The sequence below is a fragment of the Ceratotherium simum genome, chromosome 7, assembly GCF_057802395.1.
Source record: "Ceratotherium simum simum isolate JZ-2026a chromosome 7, ASM5780239v1, whole genome shotgun sequence".
In the NCBI taxonomy this organism is placed as follows: Eukaryota; Metazoa; Chordata; class Mammalia; order Perissodactyla; family Rhinocerotidae; genus Ceratotherium; species Ceratotherium simum.
In genome coordinates, this window is record NC_141906.1 from 16,794,909 (window position 1) to 16,816,082 (window position 21,174).

The 21,174-nt window shown below is 45.9% G+C and overlaps 1 long non-coding RNA gene across 1 annotated transcript in view; it reads left to right on the forward strand.

The window, feature by feature from the left end:
• LOC147916555 (uncharacterized) overlaps nucleotides 1-15,004 on the forward strand; it is a 41,601-nt gene extending 26,597 nt beyond the window's left edge. Inside the window, exons 2-4 of the long non-coding RNA XR_015552785.1 lie at nucleotides 9,265-10,323; nucleotides 11,683-11,736; nucleotides 14,715-15,004. This is a non-coding gene — a long non-coding RNA (uncharacterized LOC147916555). The remainder of the gene's footprint in view (nucleotides 1-9,264; nucleotides 10,324-11,682; nucleotides 11,737-14,714) is intronic.
• The last annotated feature ends 6,170 nt before the right edge of the window (nucleotides 15,005-21,174 follow it).

Genomic DNA, 21,174 nt, shown 5'->3' on the forward strand with positions numbered 1-21,174 from the left:
AACAAAGAAAGGTAAAGCTATGTGCACAAAGATGTTCCTTACAGAGTTACTTAAAGTAACAGAAACTTGTACTCAATGAAAATAGTTAACAGTTAATTATGGTGCACTTACCTGATAGAATAGCATGTAGCCATCTTATACTTACTAGCTCTGTGATCTTGGGCAAATTATTTAACCTCTCTTATCTATTAAATGGGGGTAATGATATTTATTCTTGCAGGCTTGTTGTCCGGATTAAATGAGATAATATTTGAAAAGCACCTAGCACGGTACCCAACACATGATAAATTTTGAATAAATAGCAGATAAGAATACAAAGAATACATTGCACTTATGGAAATGAATGTGATATAAACAAAAAGTTGCCCACAGAAGCATACATGCACCTGTCAATCATGGGGAACCCCTGCATCTAGAACTGTATATCTTTTAGCCTCAGTGTGGACTTTGTGGATCCCGTTTCAAGACCTGGAGACTCAGTCTTGTCAATGCCCAGGGGTATCAGGCCCTGAGAGTCTGTCCTTACTCTAAGTGAACAAAAGCCTGAGGAGACACTAGAGTGCCAATGTATTGACTTGCTAGGAGAAATATAAATATCGTGTGAAACAGAGATACCCGTCCCAGCACTGTGATGCTTTCTCTCCCTAGAGGCAAGGAGCAGAGGGAGCCAAAGCAGAAGCAGAAGCTACAGTACAGGATAAAATTATAGGGAGCATCAAACCCCAATGAGAGAGCTCAATGTCCACCAATGGATGAACGGACAAACAAACTGTGGTATGTTCATGCAATGGAATACTATTCAGCCTTAAAAAGAAATGGAATTCTGAGCATGCTACAACACGGATCAACCTTGAAAACATTATGCAGAGTTAAATAAGACAGAAACAAAAGGTGCTTAGAATAGGTACAAATTTATAGAGACAGAAAGTAGAATAGAAGTTACTAGGGGCTAGGGGAGAGGGAATGGGAGTTATTGTTTAACGGGTACGGAGTTTCAGTTTGGGATGGTGGTCAAGCTCTGGAGATAGATGGTGGAGATGGTTGCACAGCAATGTGAATGCACTTAATGCCACTGAACTGTACACTAAAAAAGGGTTAAGATGGTAAATTTTATGTTACATATATTTTATCACTAAAAAATCCAAACAAAAACCCCAAAACCTAACGAGAGAGGCGGGGCAGCATGGTGGTTAAAAGCATGGGCTCTGACGCCAGGCTGTCTAGGTTCATGCTCTGGCTCCATCTCTGTACTAGCCATGTGTCACTGGGCGAATTACTTATGCTCTCTGTTACCCATCTGCAAAATGGAGGCCACAATAATATCTACTTCCTAGAGTCGTCATGAGGATTAAAATATGAAGATCTATGTAAAATACTTAAACAATTCTGGGCACATAGTGAGTCCAATATAATTGCTAGCAAAAAAAAGTTACTTTCTTGATTTCTCGTGAGAGATTGTTGAGATGGGGATCAGAAATACTCCAAGTCAGTGGGACTGCCGCACATCATCTTTGTGCGGCAGATCTATAAGGGTACTTGCAAGCATGGAACCAGAAGAAAGAAGTTAGAGAAATTGTGTATCTAATAGTCTCCAGCTAAGACTGCCTGATTTTATCACAAGGATTGTCTTGCCAGCAGAATTGGAAACACTCAAATCCCATCAACTAAAACTCAGTGTCTCCTAAGACGGTACTGGTCAGGGTAGTTGGGGATGGGCTCTTGCCTGTCCTTTGTCAGCACTTCCAAGGCTGACCAGTTCCTCTCCAAAGCATGCAACCATCCCATCTCCTTTGGGTGACCTGCCTCTCTCTGCCCCATTCTAACATGTGTTATATTTACAGTTCAGTTCCCCGAGAGACTTCTATTTCTCTGGAAGGAAACATGGAAAAATGACAGCAGCCTGAATAATCGATGGTTGCAGAATTGTGGGTGAAATATTTTGAGTTCTGTTACTGGAGCTATAATGACCGTAACATTTTAAAAACAGATTTTAAATAAATCATTGTTGCCCAGTATTTTCCCAGTTGCAAGCGATTTTCGGTTGGATGTGTCTGATTGTTCGGAGCACTGCATGCAGCATGAATAATGAGATGTGAGAAGGCTCCTGGATCATGTCACCATGTCCCCCTTCATTCCAGCCTGTTACCATCTCTGGGTTGTCTTCAAACCCTAAGTGAGCGTAATGAGGGACTTGATGTGGTGTCTGAATGTATGATGAGTCCCATTCATTTGCTTTTGCACTCTGGTAAACAGCTGTTGAACTTCTCCCTCGGTGGTTTATGCTTAGGCTCATATGGCTTGGAGTAACTTCAAAACCAGCAATGCTGTGTACACGCGTCTGCACAGCCACGCCCCTCGGGTCAGGAGCTGCTTCTGCTGCTCTTAGGATGTGATTCCCAGATGTGGCTCCTGTGAATGAATGGGTGCCTTTAAGTCTTACTTCATCCTAAACAGGAGCTGGATCTCCCGGGATGGTGTTGAAGTCTGAGATGATCTCTACTTCTTGTGCTTGGCTGGTAAGGAGAGGAACGCAGCAGCTGAGCCTGGGCTCCCCTAAAGCATAGAGTAGCAGACACTGTCAGTCTGCTACTCACAGCCCTCCAGCCTAACTTAGCCAGGTGCACCGGCCAACTTCTCTGTGTCCCTGGGTCTCAGGGCTATTTTTCAGAACTGCACAGGCTGAAAGTCCTGAGAATTAACACTCCTGGGAGCTGCCCTCAAGCAAAGATTCTTGGTACCTGGGGCATGAATATCCCAGCTCACTCACCCTTTGGTGGGATAATGACGAGGCACGTGTTTTGTATTGTTCCTGGATGTTTCCTGTGGGATTAAGCTCCCGTTGCCCACTGTGGTCTCGGGCTCGATGTGCTCCCGACAGGCTGCCTTCTTGCCGTATCACTTTCCATTCCCGCATAGCGGTCCTGGAGCCTCCCAAATAGACCCAGTGCACTTGAACCCCTGTCCCAAGGTCTACTTCTGGGAGAACCCACAGTAAGGTATACGATGTTGAGAAAAGGGCACAAGATTTAAGAGTAGGAGACCTGAGCTTTGTCCTGGCTCTGTCACATGCCATGTGACTATAGGTAACTAACCTCTATCTCTCTGAGTTGTAGTTCCCTTAACTATAAAAACCAGAGTATATAACACCTGCTTCATTCATTGGGCCCTTTGTAAAGCCTGAGTGACAATCTGTAAGAGGAGGAGCTGAACAGGACAAAGTTCTTTAGAGAGGTTCGTCATATTGTTTTATGTGGCTCTGCCACTTCCCCTATTGTCTGCAGAATGCCCCCCCGCCATATTTCTCTACTCTTCTTATCCATATTCATGTTAATAACCTGTTACAACTCAGATGAATCAGCACTGTTATGAAAAACTTCTGCTTTTGAATATTTTTGTGGCTAAAAATACCTTTTACCTCTATTTCTTATTATGAAAATTTTCAAACATAAAGTTGAAAGAATAGGCAAATACACCTTAGACTTGGATTCAACCATTGTAAATATTTGCCATATCTGTATTATCTGTTGGTCTATCTAACATCTATCTATCCATCCATCCATCTATCTATCTTGCTATATTATTTGAAATTAATTTGTAGACCCCATGACACTTTACTCCTAAGCACTTCAGTATACATTTCCCAAATGGACCAAGCTCCCACATGCACAATACCCTTCTTGCACCTAAGCAGGTTAATCTTAATTCTATAATATCATCTAACATTCTACTTATAGTCAAACTTTCCAGATGCCAGGAATGTCTTTTATAGCTTGCTTATTTTTTAGCCAGGATCCACTCTAGTTTATTGCAGAATGCCTTTGCTTAGAAACAACCATCCTGGCTCTGATTGTGTGTGTGTGTGTGTGTGTGTGTGTGTACACGTGCATACCTAAAGTGTGTGTTATGGTTATCCCTGAGCATCCTTTTCCAGATCAGTGTTGTGGCTCTCTGGGCCTTGGGTGACAATGGGACACACCTGAGCCTTGTCCAGACGTGTGATCTGGCCCAGCCTGGTGGCCTCTGCCAGCAGCAGAGGGTTCCAAGCAGGTGGCACCTGCCAAGTCTGCCCAGCCATTCATGTCAGGGCCGCACTAACCAACTCTGAGGCCGCCTTCAGTGGTCACCTGCCAGACGCTCACACAGAAGTCCTGCCAGCAACATCAGCTGTTGATTGAGGAAGAAGGCATCCTGCCCAATGATTTAATGAGAGATAGATTTCATCCTTCTTGGGGAAAAAAATCAAACTATTTGGCAGGTAGGATGCCTATTTAGACAAGTCAGTATATGCTGTTTTTCCAAATTGCCAATGTCCTCCTGTCCCTTCCTGTCTTCATAGAGATGTTGAAATAATGGAGAGGAAGGATGATGGAGTTTAGAGAGCAAGCAAGAGTGTGGACCAGAATGAGAGTAATAAACACAGAGTCCTCAATAAATATTTATTGAATGAAAAAATGAATAAACAATGAAAGTAAGCATTTGTGGCAGGCCTCCTGTGTACTCTCACCTTGCTTATTCTTCACAGCAACATTCTGAGATCAGTATTATCATTTCCATTTTACAAATTCGGAACCTGGGATTGCCAACTGGCTCAAAACCACATAGCCAGCAAGTGGCAGAGCTGTGATTTGAACCAGTATCTAAGATATTGCAACATCCGTGTTCGTTAACCAGAGCCTTGAGCAGGAAGTACTGTGCTCAGCCTGTACCTTAAGCATCTCCAGCCACAGATGCTGCCATCGCCTCTCGTTAGTGCCTGGCACAGTGTGTAGCACATTGGTGGTATTCAGGTAATGTTTGTTGAATGAATGTCTAACCCAAGACAGGCATACAAAAGGTGAATATCAGCTAGATTCTTAGGACCCCACCCAGTTCCTTTTTCTTTACCTTCTGTGTCATTGTCTCTGCGTTCCCTCCTACTCCCCCTAGTTCCTCCACAAATATCCTCCCCAGCCCAAAGCAGCATCCTCCTATGTTACTATCTTCTACTAAAATGTAATGAGTGTCCAAATGCACTAGGTACTGGCACCCCTAGGTTTCTTGTGTCTTTTTTCCCTGCAGGCCCTTCTTGGTGAAATGCCTCCCTGCAGAAATTAGAGGTGGATGTTCTCTGCAGTTTCTAGAAATTGTGCTCTTGGTTGTCTGTTCTCCCAATAGACACCCTTAGCGACTTACCGGGGAAGAATGAAATGGAAGATGCTGTCATCTCAGGTCTGGAAAGGCACCTGAAGAAACAAATCTCTCCCAAGCAACCAAGCAGAACCAAACTCTGCTTCATATTTTAGACCCTATGAATTCTGCTCTACCAAAGAGTGATCAATCCAATTCACGGAAGTAAAATCAGAGGGACCTAACAGCTGCCAGTATGCTCTCATTCCCCTTGGGAAGTGGAGCAGCAGCTCTAAGCGTCAGACCCCTTAAGTTTGGTGACTCAGAAGCTGTTTAGGATTGCCCCCCTCCCCTCATCTCCTTCCACCTTAGTTGAGGCTGGGACATGAGGGACCAAAGGGTGCCTGGTGGGGAGGCAGGCTGATGGGGACATGTCTACCAAACTGCATGTGGGGAAGTGACACTAACCTTCAAGGGTGGGCAAAGCACTTGCTAGGAAGGTGGAGGAAGAAACCACAGGTATGCAGAGATGACTACTCTGTAACCAGATGCATGAGATGCATGGCCCCTGCCTTCGTGGGGTTTACAGATTATTGAAGGCTATTGGAGGAGACAGACAAATCACCAGGCAATTGCAACACCATGGGTTAGAGTGGTGCCAAGGTAGGGAAGTTAAGAGCGCCCAGGACAGTGTTAGGGAGGGCTTCCCAGAGGAAGCAACATCTAAACTGGCAGAAGAAGGATGAATAGGCATTAACTGGACCAAGCTAGAGGAGTGGAAATAAGGGGAAGAATATTCCAGGGGAAAGGAATAACATGATGGGGATAGAGAAAGAGAGAAAGAGAAAGAGAGAGAGGCCTGGTGGGCCTGAGGCTGGAGGTCTGGAGGCCTGTTGGAGGCTGACAAGTTTGGGTTCTCAGTCCTCAGACTGGAGGATGACAGAGGTCAGGAAGGAGCTGTGGGGCAGCTGAGTTAGGGTACGTGTGGGAGCTGTTTAGCTGTCTTCCCCACTGTCCTCCATCAGGCTGAACGTCTCCATCTAGATCCCCACATCTTTATACCCCACACGGTCAAATTTAACTTAAATCTTCCCTGCCAAATCCTTCTCCTTTTTTTATACTTTCTATTTCAATTCACGATAGCGCCATAGAGTCACTCAAACCAGAAACCTCACATCAGAAATGACAAACAGATTTACACTTGACTATCAACTCCAATCAGTTTGTGATGGCTGCTTGGTACACTGTGTTGAGGAGGATTCTGAGGCCAAGTCATGTCTCAGGAGAAGGATTGCATTGGTTAGTGATCCTTGCAACGAGCAAGGGAAGGGGGCTGGGATCGCTAGGGCATGTGTTTGCTAGCCGAGCCTTACACTTACCTGGACGCTTGTCTTTTCTCTCACCTTTCAAATGCAATGGGTCACAGAGTCTTGTCTCCCTAGTTGTGATTTCTTTCTCACCATCTCTACTGTCCCATCTTAGTTCTGGTCTCCTTGTCTCTGACCTAGCTGTGTCACTGGGCTCCCTGCCTGCAGGCTCGCTCAGATCTAATCTGTCTTGCCCACAGAGCAATTTTTCTGAGCATATCCCTACACTGCTGATAATCGTCCACTGGCTCCCCACCACTTACAGGATAAAATTTAGAGTTTTCAGCAAGACATCCTAGACCCTGATGATCTAGTCTCTGTCCATTGTTCTATCTCATTCCCTGTCACTCCCTGACTTCCTCCTTAGGTAAATATTCCAGGCACACGGAGCTCCTTGCAGTTCCCAACAGGCCGTGCTTTTCCACACCCTCCAGGTTTTAGCCATGAAATTTCCCGCGCCTGATATGCCCTTCACAGCCCTGGCTGCCCCGCCTCATCCTTTAACATGATGACACCATGTATCACCTCCTCTGGAAGCTTTTCTTACCTGGTAAGTTTCTCTCCTTCACCTTCCCAAATCAGCTTTAGTGGCTTCTTCTTCCATGTGCTTCCATAGCGTTCTACAGATAAAGCTATTATTACTTACATCACTGCCTTTCCACTTATGCACGATCCATTCATTTGTTCATTTAGCAAATGTTTATCGAGCAGCTTCTATGCAGCAGGCACTGTTCCAGGGGTTGGACATAGAGTGATGAACCAACTGGACAAAGTCCCTGCTCTCAAGGAGCTTACATTCTTGTGTGTGTGGGTGTGGGTGTGCATAATATGCAAACAAACAAATAAATAATTTAATGTCAGATGAAAGAGAAAATAAAGGTTGAGAGAAAGTGGGGTGCTGTTTTGGCTATGTTGGTCATGAAAGACATTTTTGGTCAAGTGACCTTTGAGCAGAGATTTGCATGAAGTGGGGGAGTAAGCCAAGCTGACATCTGGGGGAGGAGTGTTGCAGGCAGAGGAAATGGCATGCAAATGCCCTGTGGCATTTATGAGGGATGTATGAGGAACAGCCAGAAGTGGCTGAGGCTGAAGAGGAGTGAGTGAGAGGGAACACGTCGGAGTCAAGGTCAGAGAAGGAGCAGAGGTGGGGGCGTAGCATGTTAGTCCTTCTGGAACAGAATAAGGCCTTTGGGGTTATTCTGCAGGAGCAGTGAAGTGTTTGATGCATTTTGTACAGAGGAGTGACAGAGTCTGCTTTGTTCTTTCAAAGCATCAGGCTGGCTTCCGTGTTGAGGAAAGGCTGCAGGGACGAGGGTAGCAGCAGTACTCCAGGCAGGCACGATGGCACGGACCAGGGTGGTAGCAGTGGCAGAGGCGAGGAGAGGATGACTTCGTGATGTATTTTCAAGGTAAAGCCAGTAGGATTTCCTGACAGATTGGATGTGGGGAGAGAGAGATTCAGTTAATCAAAGGTGACTGCTAGAAACTGCGTCTTAACAATTTGTTCACATGTCACTATCTCCTTCTAGATCTGTGGTTCTTAACCACCCCGCCCCGACCCCACTTTTCTTAAATTCTGGAAACCTTTGAGAATCTGATGAGAGCTATGGCTTTTCTTCCTGAAACAATTCACCATTGCATATACACACATGATTTTGTCTGTAATTTCAGAGGATCATGGACTTTCTGAATCCTACCAGAGTCCTGGGGTCAGAGTCCCTGCCCTAACCTTTGGGCTCCTTGGAGTGACCCCGCCATATTCATCTTCCTCAGCAGAGTAACCTGAAGACAGACGCTGCTCAGTGCACGTGCCGGAATGCTCGAGTGAAAAACCGCGGCTTCTTTATTCTAACTCTTCATTTATCCTGCAGCAGGGAAGGTGTCCCTTCGATACCCCTACTAGTGACTAGGCTACTACTGCTCTATAATAGTCACCAAACCAAACGACCAAACAAAAACGCTAGAGGGAAAGGGAAAGGAAAAACGAGGCAAGGGAGTTACAGCAGAAAAGCATTTTTTAAAATGTTCCTTTCAGAAAGCGTTGGTGGAGATACGCCAGGGAGGAAAACAAGGGAGTAAAAATATGATCACTCTGCTGGTAACGGTGGGACATTTTCCACCTCAGCTGCAGGCAGGGGGGTGGCTTGCTTCAGAATCTCTGCCCAAGAAGAGGGAGGTTCTGGGTCCTGGCTGTAGCTGAGCCCCAGAGCAGGCACTGGGAGGCAGGGAGCACTTTATCCTGAACATCCTAGACTCAAAGGAGCATCCTCAGCTCAGAGCCCATCTGGGGTGGGGTTGGGGGATGACAGAGAAAGGCCTGATGGGATTGGGGACCAAAACATGAACATCTCACCTCAACTCAGGGCAGGGCAGTTTGAAATGATCACCCTGGCTCTTGGGAGCCAGAAGATTAACCTGGATGTGAGGATAATTTGATCATACGAATCGAGTGGCCTTCTAGAGGGTGCCAAGAGGATATTGTCTAGACAATGGCCTTTCTCCTTGTGAGTTTAACAGGAGCCTTATTTAGAAGTTGAAGAAATCTAGAAGGAAGTCTCCATCTTCTTTTAACTCCTTTTAACAAAGGAGTTAGGAACCATAAAAATAAAGTAAAATAAATGCAGCTCTGAATTATGCAAATTAGGCTTGTAATTCCTGAATCTGCCCACTGAACATAACTGGTGATTCCAATTGAGCAAACATTTATTGAGTCTGGCCCTGCCTGTACCATATTTCCTTTAATCCTGCTAATGATCCATTAAGTTGCTATTATCCCTCTTCCCCTTTACAGGTGAAGAATATGAGGCTTGGAGAAGTGCTCGCTGCTAGAAAGTGGCAGAGCAAGAACTGGACCCCGGATGCGACTGACTCCAAGTCCAAGTTCTCCTATTCACTAGGCGGCCTCTTTAACTGTCTTCATGCTCATCCAAGAGAGAAACAATTAGCCCTCCTTTGTCCTGTGAGTCAGACAGAGGTTGGAAAGGGCTGTCTTCTCACCCTGCCTCCCAGCTTACACGTCTCTCAGAAGACTGCCATGGGAGCCCCAGCCCTGGGGTAGAGCCAGGTTTGGGCGGGCAGCCGCCGGGGAGCTGGGCTCTGGCTGCCTGGGTCCTGCTGAAGGCGTCTCTGCACCTCGGTTGGTAGTTCCTGCTTGAGAAGCTAGCGTGGAACACTGCTGCTCTTTGTGGAGAAAGAATGTTCTCATCTCACCCTTTTCTGGGATGAGGTGGCTGGCCCAGTGGAGACATAGCAATCAGAAACAGATTAAATTCAGATCCTGTTCATTTTACTACCTGTGCCCAGGGGCCCGAGGACTGGTTATAATTTGGCGTTCATTTTCCAGACAACTTCATTTTGCCTCAAAGTGTGAAGAGGCAACAAGGACTTTTAAAATGATGTGCGGCAAAGAGCAAGAGAAGGCGGTGGGGGCACTCAGAAGAGAGGCCTACCTGAGTCTCTAACGTGTCTCTTCCGAGCTTCTTACAGGAAAGAGAGCAGAGCTCCCAGACAGGGGAAAAAACCTTAAGAGGCTCTTGATAAGAACTATGCTGGCACTTGTCATTTACCCAATGGCTCCTAATCCTCTTTCATGTGCTGAAATCCCCTTGAATTGGATTATAAAATTCCTCCTGGTAGAAAGCACTTCACTAGAAAATGCAAAGTCCTTGATTGAGAAAGAAAACAAACACTAATTTGAATTTTTTTGCCTTAGTAAAGAAGATCTGGGTAGAAGCTATATCTTCACATCACTGAAATAGCTGCGCTCCTGCCATTTGATCCCTCAGTTCCCGGATGTGCGATGCGCACACGGTCTCAGGACCGAGGGCAGCCCTCCCTCCACCCTCTTCAGGTCAGTCAGCACTCCCACGGGAGCTGCTACTTTGACTGGTTTCAAAAAATTATTTTAAGCATTCAGCAATGGGAGATGAAAACCTTGTTTGGAAGCCAAAGAGCCCCTTTAAATGACCCATTAATTGGATCAAATCTTCCCTCAATGCAGGGATAATTGCTTGTAACTGGCTAAAGTCTATGACCCAGAATTGGATTGACAAACGTCAGGTGGCAACTCAGCGAGAAGACTGGAGATAAACCGGCACCTGCAAAGGATTAGGAGGCAGAGGGGAGGGAGGTTGCTAGAACAGTTTCTTGCTGATTTCAGCTCAGATCACTCTCTTATGGACCTTTTCCAGGCCCTGATCCCACCTCTAACCTGTGTCCCACCGCTGACCTCTTTCTGTCGTCTCCCGTGACTCCATCCTGCACCCTGTTTAGCCTCTCGGCTCGTAGTTTGGCGCTAGCAGACCTCTGTTTTCCGAACACTAGGGTTAGAGGTGGGCCCTGGGGCTCCACTGTGGCTGGAGGCAGAAAGCTGGGTCTGGGAAGAGCTGGGCTTCGGTCAGGAGCAGAAGGCAGTCCCGTATCCCCCATGCCAGCACCAGGGCACTGCCCACAGGATGCCGTTCAACATCTCCATACTCAGCAGTGGGATCTGAGACGCACTGCTGTTTAGTCTGTTTGTGTTTAATATTGTGCAGATCTTTTATAAAGATCTGGCAATTATGTGATCTCTTTAGTCAGCTGTGTTAGGACCTACTAAACTGTGGCTGCCTCCACACTCTTAGGAGCCTTTGGATCACAAAGAAATAGGAATTTGTGAATATCAAGGAGCAGATGGGTCAAAGGCCTCACACTCTCTTGGTTTCCTATCGAAAGCAATGCCGACTACTCGCCAGCCTTACCCACACTGCTTCCTGCCCCTAGCTTGGACCCCAGACCTGGCAGGGCTTCTTCGGGGAAGAGAGGAAATTACAAGCGCGTAGTGACACAACTTTCTCTTGCCCTATCTGGATAAGGATGAAAAAGTTTCTTCCTATTTCTCAAGAACTTAAAAGTCAAGGAAACAGGATTTCTAAACAAGGAGGGACTTCAAACAGAGGATTTGCTGACGTCACCAGTTCTCTTCTCTCAAAGCATATCGCAGCCTTTCTCTGGGAAGAGCACGTGGACCCGCGTGAGGTGGCCAAGGAGCCATCTTGTCTGTGCCCCATGAGAAGGAGCACATTCTATGGCAGAGCCACGAGATTCTGGACCCTAGGTTGGGGAGAGTCCCGAGAGTTGCCGACTCAGATGGGACAAAATGGATAAGGAATATAGGCTTTATTTCAATGGATTCATTTATTTTGAAATTTCTTTCCTTTTTTATGAACAGATTATCCATGCACATGATGCAAAACTTGAAAGATCTCAGAGTGGACAGTGAAAGGTAAGTCTTTTTTTTACCTCTTCTGGGCCTCGACTAATCTCTGGGGCGGCGACAGTGTGTGGGAGAGACTGGGACAGGGAGATGGAGTCAGACGCTCAGCTCAGAGGCCAGCGTGAGAGCCCGGGAGGGTGTGAGGAGGGAGTGCTGGCCGTTGGGAAGGAGCGAGGGAGCTGGTGTGATGTCACAGTGGGGGAGGAAAGGGCAGGACGAGGGGTTGATTGGAAGTGAGGAGCAGGGGGTGTATAAAATGTCAGAAATGGGGACCCCAAGAATAGAGAGTCAGTTACGGAAGACCAATGAGGAGCCCGGCTGAGAAACACAACGGAGGGATGGGACAAGGCCAGGTGTAGGCTTCTGAAGAGTGCAAAGCGGGCAGAGGAGGAGCAGAGCACTGTGGAGTTGAGGTTTCAAAGAGCAGGTGGATTTTTGCAGGATTTTGAAGGTCAAGTAGGGTTTGTATATGGGTGGACATAAGAGGGAAGGCATTCTAGAACATGGGAACTGCTGGCTGAAAGGTCAGAAGGTCAGATTGAGGGACACATTCAACGGCAGGGCAGGCTGACTTGTCAGAATGTGCAGGAAAATAGAGTTGGACCAGACTATAGACAGCTTTCAAAGCTGCCCAGAGATATTTGGACTTGAGATGAGACTCATGAATAAATTAGGAAAGATGAAGAAAACGAAGTGGTTCCTAATGAATTTTTACATGTGTCCTATTAAGTCCTGTTTGGGCACCTCCCAAAGCCTTCTTTATCCTTCTCTCCAAAAGTTAAACCTCACTCCTGTGCTTTGTATAAACTTCTGCTTTTCTACTCATCCCACCGTGTTGCCATTATTCATTTACACGCCTGGCTTTCCTTACTAGGGTTTTTTTTCTTATTTCTCATTTTCATGTTTCTGAAATCGCCAATAATAATAGCAGCAACAATAATAGCTAGTCTTTTTGAGTGCCAGGCACTGTTTCGTGTACCTTACAAATATTATCCCAGTAAATCCTTTCAATATTGCTGTGAAGTAGACATCTATTATTAGCCCCATTTTACAGATGAAGAGACTAGGGCACAGAGAAATTACTTGCCCAGGGTCATGTTACTGGCAGGTAGGGGCCAAGATTTGAACCTGAGAAGTTCAACTACAGAGCCTGTACTCTGTATTATTTTAACAATGATGATAACATTGGGGCAACATGTGGGAAGAACCAGGGACGGAGCAAAGTGTTTACATATTATAGGTCATGTCATCTCTCAACAACCTTAGGAAGCAGGTCTCATTATGGTTCCCTTTTGGCTGATAAGGAAACTGAGTCTTAAGCCATGTCTACATCGTAGAGGAGGAAAGCAAAGGACCTGGACCCATGTCCCCAGACTCTTAGACATGGCTCCACACACCCTTCCCGCACATGGTATGTGCTCATTAGATACTTCTGGAATAAATAAACGGATGAAATAGAGGAAGGAGGGAAGGAGCGAAAGAAGGAGGGAGGGAGGGATGGAGGAAGAGGGGAAGAGAGGAAAAAAAGGAATGAAGGAAATAAAGGAGGAGAAATCCAGCAGGATATAGTATTCAGCTGTCTTTTCAACTCGCTCAGCACTGGTAATGGAAATATTACATTATGTAAATGTTTTGAAAGGGGGCTCTGGGAGTCAAACCTTGAATGTAAGGAAGCCTCACTAATGGGAAACTCCAGAACATCACGAGCTGACGGGGAAACCCTTGGGAGTAAGAAAAGCTTCTAGAGCCCAGGTATATAAGCCAGCAACAGATTTAGTCACCTGAGTCCTGACACACTTCCCCTGAACAGCAAGTCATAATGAGGGTTGGTTACTTAAAAATCACCCACATCCAACAGGCGCCTTCTTCTGAAGGGTGTTTGGGAATGCTATCATTAATCTCCTCCATTAGTCTGTGACCCAAATTGACCAACCAAGATGAACGAAAACTCAGATGGTTTCCTTTTCTTCAGGAGGATGTTTTTGGTGTTATAGATACTCTGTGTGCATGTGTTCAGTGAGTGTTTCTCGGTTGCTGTCTGCCTCAGGAAGGGGCAGAATTTCTGCAGGCGAGGCAGGACCGCTGGAGGTACTTTTCTTCGGTTAATCAAGCCATGCCTGGTGGGTTTTTCTACCACAGACAGGAAGGCCTTAGTTTAGCGTATTGACGGTAACCATGTTTTCCAAACCCCAAATGGGGCACGGTGTCTGACCGAGCACTGAGTTCTGCTTTATGAATGTGGCCATGTGATCTTCTCGCCAAGGTGCAAAATGACGTCACCTGTCATTAGCCATTTTATGAATTGCCTTTATGGAAGGTAAAATGGCAGAAGGTTGGGAACACCCAGCGATATAGGGACAAGTGGTCCTTGGACCCCCAGAGCCAGTGGTCTTTAAGGAGAGCAGGGTGCGGTCGTGGGGATGGGGGCTCTGCCCCACAGACTGAGCAGGCCTTGGTGACACGGCATTGCTCAGATCCCTGTGGTTAATGAGCTCACCCTTGGGCCGCCCGCCGGTCTGCTGCGAGCTAGCTGCCAGCCTCTTCGGCCATGAGTCAGCCGTGGGCTGTCACTCGATCCAGCCGGCCACGGAGTCTCCGGAGCCTCCCCAAACCCAGCACTGCAGCCTGCAGCTGGAGGGTGGCGGGGAAGCCTGCCCTGCCCAGGCCCGCGGCCGGCTTCCCTCCCCTTGGTGCCAGGGGAAGCAGCTCATGTTGACTAGAATTCAGGGCATTGTTAAGAAGCCCCATGTCACAGCCACTGCCATCCCGCCCCTGCCAGAGGAGGCAGCCCAGCTTTGGAATGGGACTCGCTGCACACATAGCGTTTCTTTGAAGCACTCCAGAGATTTCATTGAATGAACCTCCTTTGTCCTACACATAATTCCAGTGGAATTAGTCAGCTTTAATGGGTAGCATCTCATCCTACCTCCCTCTCTGCCTGGAAGTACACCCACCAGCTTCTCCCTCCACATCCTTTGTTTTTGCAGCTCCTGCTTGGTGACTATTGGGTCTGTGCTGTTAACCCTTCCAGGGCCACGTTGGATGATGGCAGGAGAGGAATATGCATTGAGGTCACTTCCTCTGAGAAGACATGTGCTCTCCATAACCCACTGTGGGGTGCTGCCCACGCTCCTGGCCCCCTGCATTAACGTCTATCTTCCCCAGTCAGCCAGCAGCCCTCAACACAGTGGCAGGATTCACCGGCGTGTTACACTTGGGCCTGGATTGTGTGGCAAGTAATTTGCACTACTAATAGTAAAAGCACCAAAGTTTTCGAATGAGCGGCTTTTGTTATACATTGGAGTAGATTCAAGGTTATTCTTATAATAATGTCATTTTCAACTCACTTGTGTGTTTTCCCGAGTAGGCGAGAAAGGGATAGGCCTGCAGCTAGCTTGCTGACAATTGTTCCAAATGTTAAAGAAAAAAGATTAAGGGATCAACACATCTTGAGACACATTGGTGAGCTGTGGATAATCCATGATGCAGGCAGGGGTGCATGTCTGCATGGGGAATTTATTATTTGTGTGTGTCTGTGCATGTGGTGTGTGTGCGTGCGTGTGTTATGGGCAGAGGCGCTTTATATATTCACGTTAAATAAAATATCCCTGGGGAGAGTGATGATTATTTCCACCATATTGAAGGTTAACTGTGATAAAGATGGAACAAAGTGGAAAATACTTGATGTAATGTTAAGAGGAAAAAAAGACAAAATCCCAAGCTATGTGTACATTATAAGCACATAAAGAGTCAATGCAAATCTGGAAGGAAGGCAAGCTAAGAAACAAAAAAGCTCTGATTTGTGAGATGGTGAGGTTTCAGGTGAGTTTTTTTAACGATGGTTTGAGCAGTATCTCTATCTTGGAGATCCCTCTCCTGGGTCTACCATCACCCAGGCTGGACAGCATGTGGTCAGCAATCCTGTAGCTGCTATCAGCCCATCTGTCTAGCCTGATGTTCCTGGAGTTTCAGGGGGTAGCAGACCACCCCATCCGCAGCCAGTATAGATCTGGTACCCACCCTCGTCAAACGGGTAGTTGATACAAAATCCTCCAGGTCATCCCTGTTTTCATCAGTCAATAACGCAAGTATAAGTCATCCCAGCCATCACTTTGCTGATGTTCCATCCTTTCCATCATGCCCTGGACCTCCTTGCCTTTGACCTAGGCCCTGATCTCCCAAACTCTTATGACTGAGCTCTTTGGAATTGCTTATTCTACAACCGGCGAACCCCCCGAGATCTTCAACTCTTTCTGTGAGTGCTCCTTCCCACTCCTTACTCGTAATGAAGGCTGGCTTGTCCTGAGGACACCACCACACACCCTGCACCCCTCTCTGGTCATGGCTGTTCATCCTCCACACCCACAGTCTTAGAGTTGGAAGGTGTTGCTGCTGTCCCTGTTCCCAAACGCTGCTTCCACAGTGTTGTTTCTCTACCCTTTGAGGGCCATACTGTTCAGCTCCACTTCTCTTTTCCTCTCCGTGTCACCATCATCTTCAGCCCACCATCATGACCTTTCATCCACTGAAGGTTAAGCACCTGAGTGGTCATCTCCCTTTATGCTCCCATCTCTGCTTTTAACCTGGTTGACTTCAGTGTCTGCGTGGATGGCTCATCCAACACTGTGGCCCCATCCATTTCTTCCTTCTCCTTCCCAGTTAAGCTCCTCCAGAGAGTTGTCTCTACTTACTGTCTCATTTTCCTTACTCCCCAACTCTCCCCTCAGCCACTCTAAGCAGGATGCTGGCCCTGCATGCCACCAACTTAGGTCACGATCACCTCTGTATCATCAAATTCAAGTGACATTTTCCCAGCCTTGTCTTACTTGCCCTCTCAGCAGTGACTGACACTGTTGACCATCCACTCCTTCTGGAAACACTCTCCTCTTGGCTTTAGAGACAAAATATTCTCCTAGTATCTTCCTTGGTTTCCCTGTATCCTTTGCAGGTCTATGCTCCTCATTCTCACCATCAAATGCCAATGTCCCTCTCCTCTTCTCCCTCTGTAGTCTCTTCCTAGGTGACCACATCCTTACTCACAGCTTCAGTTCTCTGTAGAGAATGTGGAAATTTACATCTCCAGATCCAACCTCTTTTCTGAGTTCCAGACCCATAGATCTAGCTCTTGACTTGATATTTCCATGCAGCTCAAACTCAACAGGCTCCAAACCAAGCCCACAATCTTCCCTCACACACCTGGTCCTCTCTCAGTGTTCTCTGTCTCAGAGGATGGCACCATTGTCCACCGAGTGGCACAGGCCAGAAATCTAAGAGTCGTCCTTGGTATCTCCTTATCTTGCATACCCTATATTCAATTTATCACCAAGGACTGTTTCTTTTCCCTCCTAAAACTTTCTCAAATCCACCTACTGCTCTTGATCTCCAACTCAATGACCTCGTCCAAGTCAACATTATCATTTGCAAAGACTATTGCTATAGTTTGGGCTATGCCATACTTAATCTGAGTCCCTCCAGTCCAGTCTTCGTGGAGCACCTGTATGCATCTTTTTAAAGTGGTCCTCTAATTATATCATCCTATGCTTAAAACCCATGATGACTTTTCATTTTTTTAGGACAATGACAAAACCCTTCACAAGACCTATAGGTTTTCTCTCATCTTTTCCCTTATCTCATTCTCCCCTCGTTAGCTACACTGCCATCTTTCCCTTCCCCATTCTCTTTTGTTGCCCTCCTTGCCCCAGGGCCTTTGCATGGCAGTTCCCTCTGCCTGGAATATTCTCCATACCCCTGGCTTAGTTAACTTCTACTTATACATCACATATCAGTGCAAGCATCACTTTCTCAGGGCAATCTTTCCTGACCTCCCCAAAGAGGTCAAATTTCCCGTTAATAAGGTTCCATAAGGCCATACATGTACTTCTTCACAGCAGTAATAGCAATAGACAATTATACATGTCATTATTTGAGTGGTGGTTTTCCCTCTCACTGACATGGGAGTTCTATGGGGGGCAGGAATCATGTCTGATTTTGATCAACATTGAATCTCCAACATATAATATAGAACTTGAGCACCCAATTTAAAATAACAGCTTCTATCACTCTTTATTTTTTACAGCTTTATTCTTTTTCATAGCAGTTATAGCCAATCACCATAGATGTGTTTACTTATCTCCCTCACTAGATTGAAAGTTCCACAATGGCAGAGAATTTGTCACCAATGTATTTTATTCTTAGTAACTAAAACAGTGCCTAGCATGTGGTAGTCACCCCATAAGTAGTTTTTGCATAAATAGTGTTTAATAAATATTTGTTGAAAGAATACAGTAGTCCCCCCTTATCTACAGGGGATATGTTCCCAGACTCCCAGTGGATGCCTGAAACTGTGGGATGGTACAGAACCCTACATATACTATGTTTTTTCTTATATATACTTACCTATGATAAAATTTAATTTAGAAATTAGGCACAGTAAGAGAATATCCAAATTGCCAGCATCACTACTCTTTTTTTTTTTCTTTTTGCTGAGGAAGACTGGCCCTGGGCTAACATCCATGCCCATCTTCCGCTACTTTATATGGCACGCCACCACAGCATGGCTTGACAAGTGGTGTGTTGGTGCACGCCTGGGATCCAAACCCGCGAACCCTGGGCCACCGAAGCGAAGTGCGTGCACTTAACTACTGCGCCACTGGGCCGGTCCCCAGCTTCACTACTCTTGCACTTTGAGGACATTATTAAATCAAATAAGGGTTACCTGAACACAAGCATTGCAATACCCAACAGTGGATCTGATAACCCTGATGGCTACTAAGTGACTAACATATACAGTGTGGATCCAGTGGACAAAGGGATGATTCACATCCCTTTGGGCTTGTGACAGAGCTGGACAGTGCGAGATTTCATCATGTTATTCAGAAAGGCATGAAATTTAAAAGTTATGAATTGTTTATTTCTGGAATTTTCCATTTAATATTTTTGGACCGAGGTTGTCTGCAGGAAACTGAAACCATGGAAAGTGAAACCATGGATAAGCGGGGACTACTGGAAATGTATTTTGTGCAATAACATAACAACTCTCCCCAGCAAGAGTATGGTATTTAATTAACCCATCTAGCTATTATGTACTTGCATGCCTGTATTTGCCATAAATAAATCCATTACATAAAATTATAACAATAACTACCAAATTTACCAAAATAACTACCTTACCCTAATTAATATATAAAATTGAACATTCACTATAATCAGCAGTAACTTGTTTGTTTGCTTATCTACCATTAAAATAATTGACTAATCAATTGCCCCCAGAAGAGGAAATTCAAATAGTGATAAACATCTCATCTGTAATTGCAGTGCAATCTTTTAAGTAACTCTTGAGTTATATTGCCTGTCTCCTCTAGGCTAAGTGGTCTTCTTTTCACAGACACTGCCAAATTGCCCTTCAAAGGGGTTTTACTAATATTCACAACCACTGGTGGAAATAGAAGCACTCATTTCCCCTCAAAAAGGAAGGTAGGCTTTCAAAAACCAAAACTGGCCATAGTAAGGGCGGATTGAAGGGGGTAGAGCACAGAGGCTGGAAAGCCAGATATCTAGGAGCTGAAATCCTAGGGGAGAACACTGATATCTGCCTTTATGTCTTGTACCACAATAGGGCATGGAAAAGACAGGCTCAAGATGTTGCTCCCACCTTCCCGATTTTTCCAAAACCTTACCTTGTGACTTCCTTTGGCTAAGAAAGATGAAATCTAGGTCACTTCCGCCACCTGCTGTCCAGATTGGGGAATGGCTTGCCGACGTCAATGTCTCCAGATTTTTGTTTGTTTCAAGCAATTTCTACCCAGCTCTTTCCATATTTCTGACTTTCTTCTCCTTTCCTCCTCCAGCACACCTCCTGAGCTATGAATGGACACAAAGGCATCGCCTGGGAGGGTGACTTTGGACAACTGGGGCTCAGAGCTTCCACCTGTATTTCTTATTTCTGGCAATATTTTAGCTGCTTGTTTCAATTCAATGCACTATCAGGCCCCAAGTAGGCCCTGGAGTAACAAAGATGAGTGAGAGGTGATTCTTCTCCCCAAGGATCTCATGGTCTAGTGGGGGAGTAAGACAGACAAATAATTAAAATGCCAATGTCACGATAGAGACAATACAGACCTGGAGGGAAACGTGAAGTCCAGGGGTGGGAACCTGGAGGGCTTCAGAGAGAGGGGGATGCTTCCCTATGCTCTGAGGGACCAGCAGGGGCTCACAGGTGGAAGGAGGACTACCATTTTAGGCAGATAGAACGGCATATGCAAAAGCACGGAGGCCAAAAACATCCACAGCCTGTTCTGGGAGCAGCAAGATGTTGGTAACTACTGTTGTTTGTTATAGATCCTTTCAGACATTTGAGATGCATTTTTGTGTGTATATTTGTAGATGGAAGCACGTGTGTGTCTGTGACTTCCTTTCATTTCACTAACCATTATATTTTAGAAATCTCTCCATGTTGGTGAATCAGGACCTGCCTCATTCTTTTAATTCCGCACGGTGTCTGTTGTGTTGGCCTATCATGGTCCCTCTTTAGCGGACGTTTCAGGTGGTTCCCAGTTTTTTGCCTTGTATACCCATCTTTATGAACGTGTGCAGGTATTTCCTAGAAGGGAAGTTGCTGAGTCAAAGGGGACCCACATTTAAATTGTGACTGACGTTTATATTTATCCTTATAGAGTGGCTAAAATAAGTCATAGACTTATTTTACATGGACAGTAAGTCCTGTCCACGTGCATAATGTTTTTCTCTCAAGAATAATGATTCTGACAGTAATCCTACATGCATTTGTGGGAATCCTACATGTGATTTGTTTTTCATATAGTCATTGCAACAACACTCTGAGACTGTTGGTATTACCCCGTTTTACAGATGACAATAAACTGAGGCTCAGAAGAGTTGGGTCTTATCCACAGTGCTCCAGGTAGTCAGAATAGACCCAGAACTCAGGCCTCCAGAATCCTAAAGCTCTTTCTACTACTCTGTTGCTAGGCAACACTTCTCCCTTTTGGTTCTTGTACCAGTGCTACTTGTTGCCATGGTACTGCTGGGACAGGGAGCAGCACATTGTAATTAAGCAGTGAGCTAGAATCTTTGCTCCTGGCAGAAAAGGGTCTTTATGCCCTTATGTGCGGGCGGACAGAGAGGGGCAGCTGGGTGGAGCTGGCTGGTTAGCATGTGAGTTTCATGGGTAAGATGTTTGTCTTCCCCTCTGTCCGCTTGAAACCACTTATGCCCAGGAATGCATGGGTGGGAGTGCTGTGCCGGGTTCCTGCCCTCACACTGTCTTGTCAAAAATCAGCATCCAACTTCAGTGTGTGCCTTCTCTCCTCAGTCCGGAAGAAATACGGGCATCGTTGTAAACAGCACCACATGGGAATCAGACAGACCTGAGTTCAAATCCCGTCTCTGCCACCTTGCTGCAAGTTACCAACATTTTCTGAGTCTCAGTTT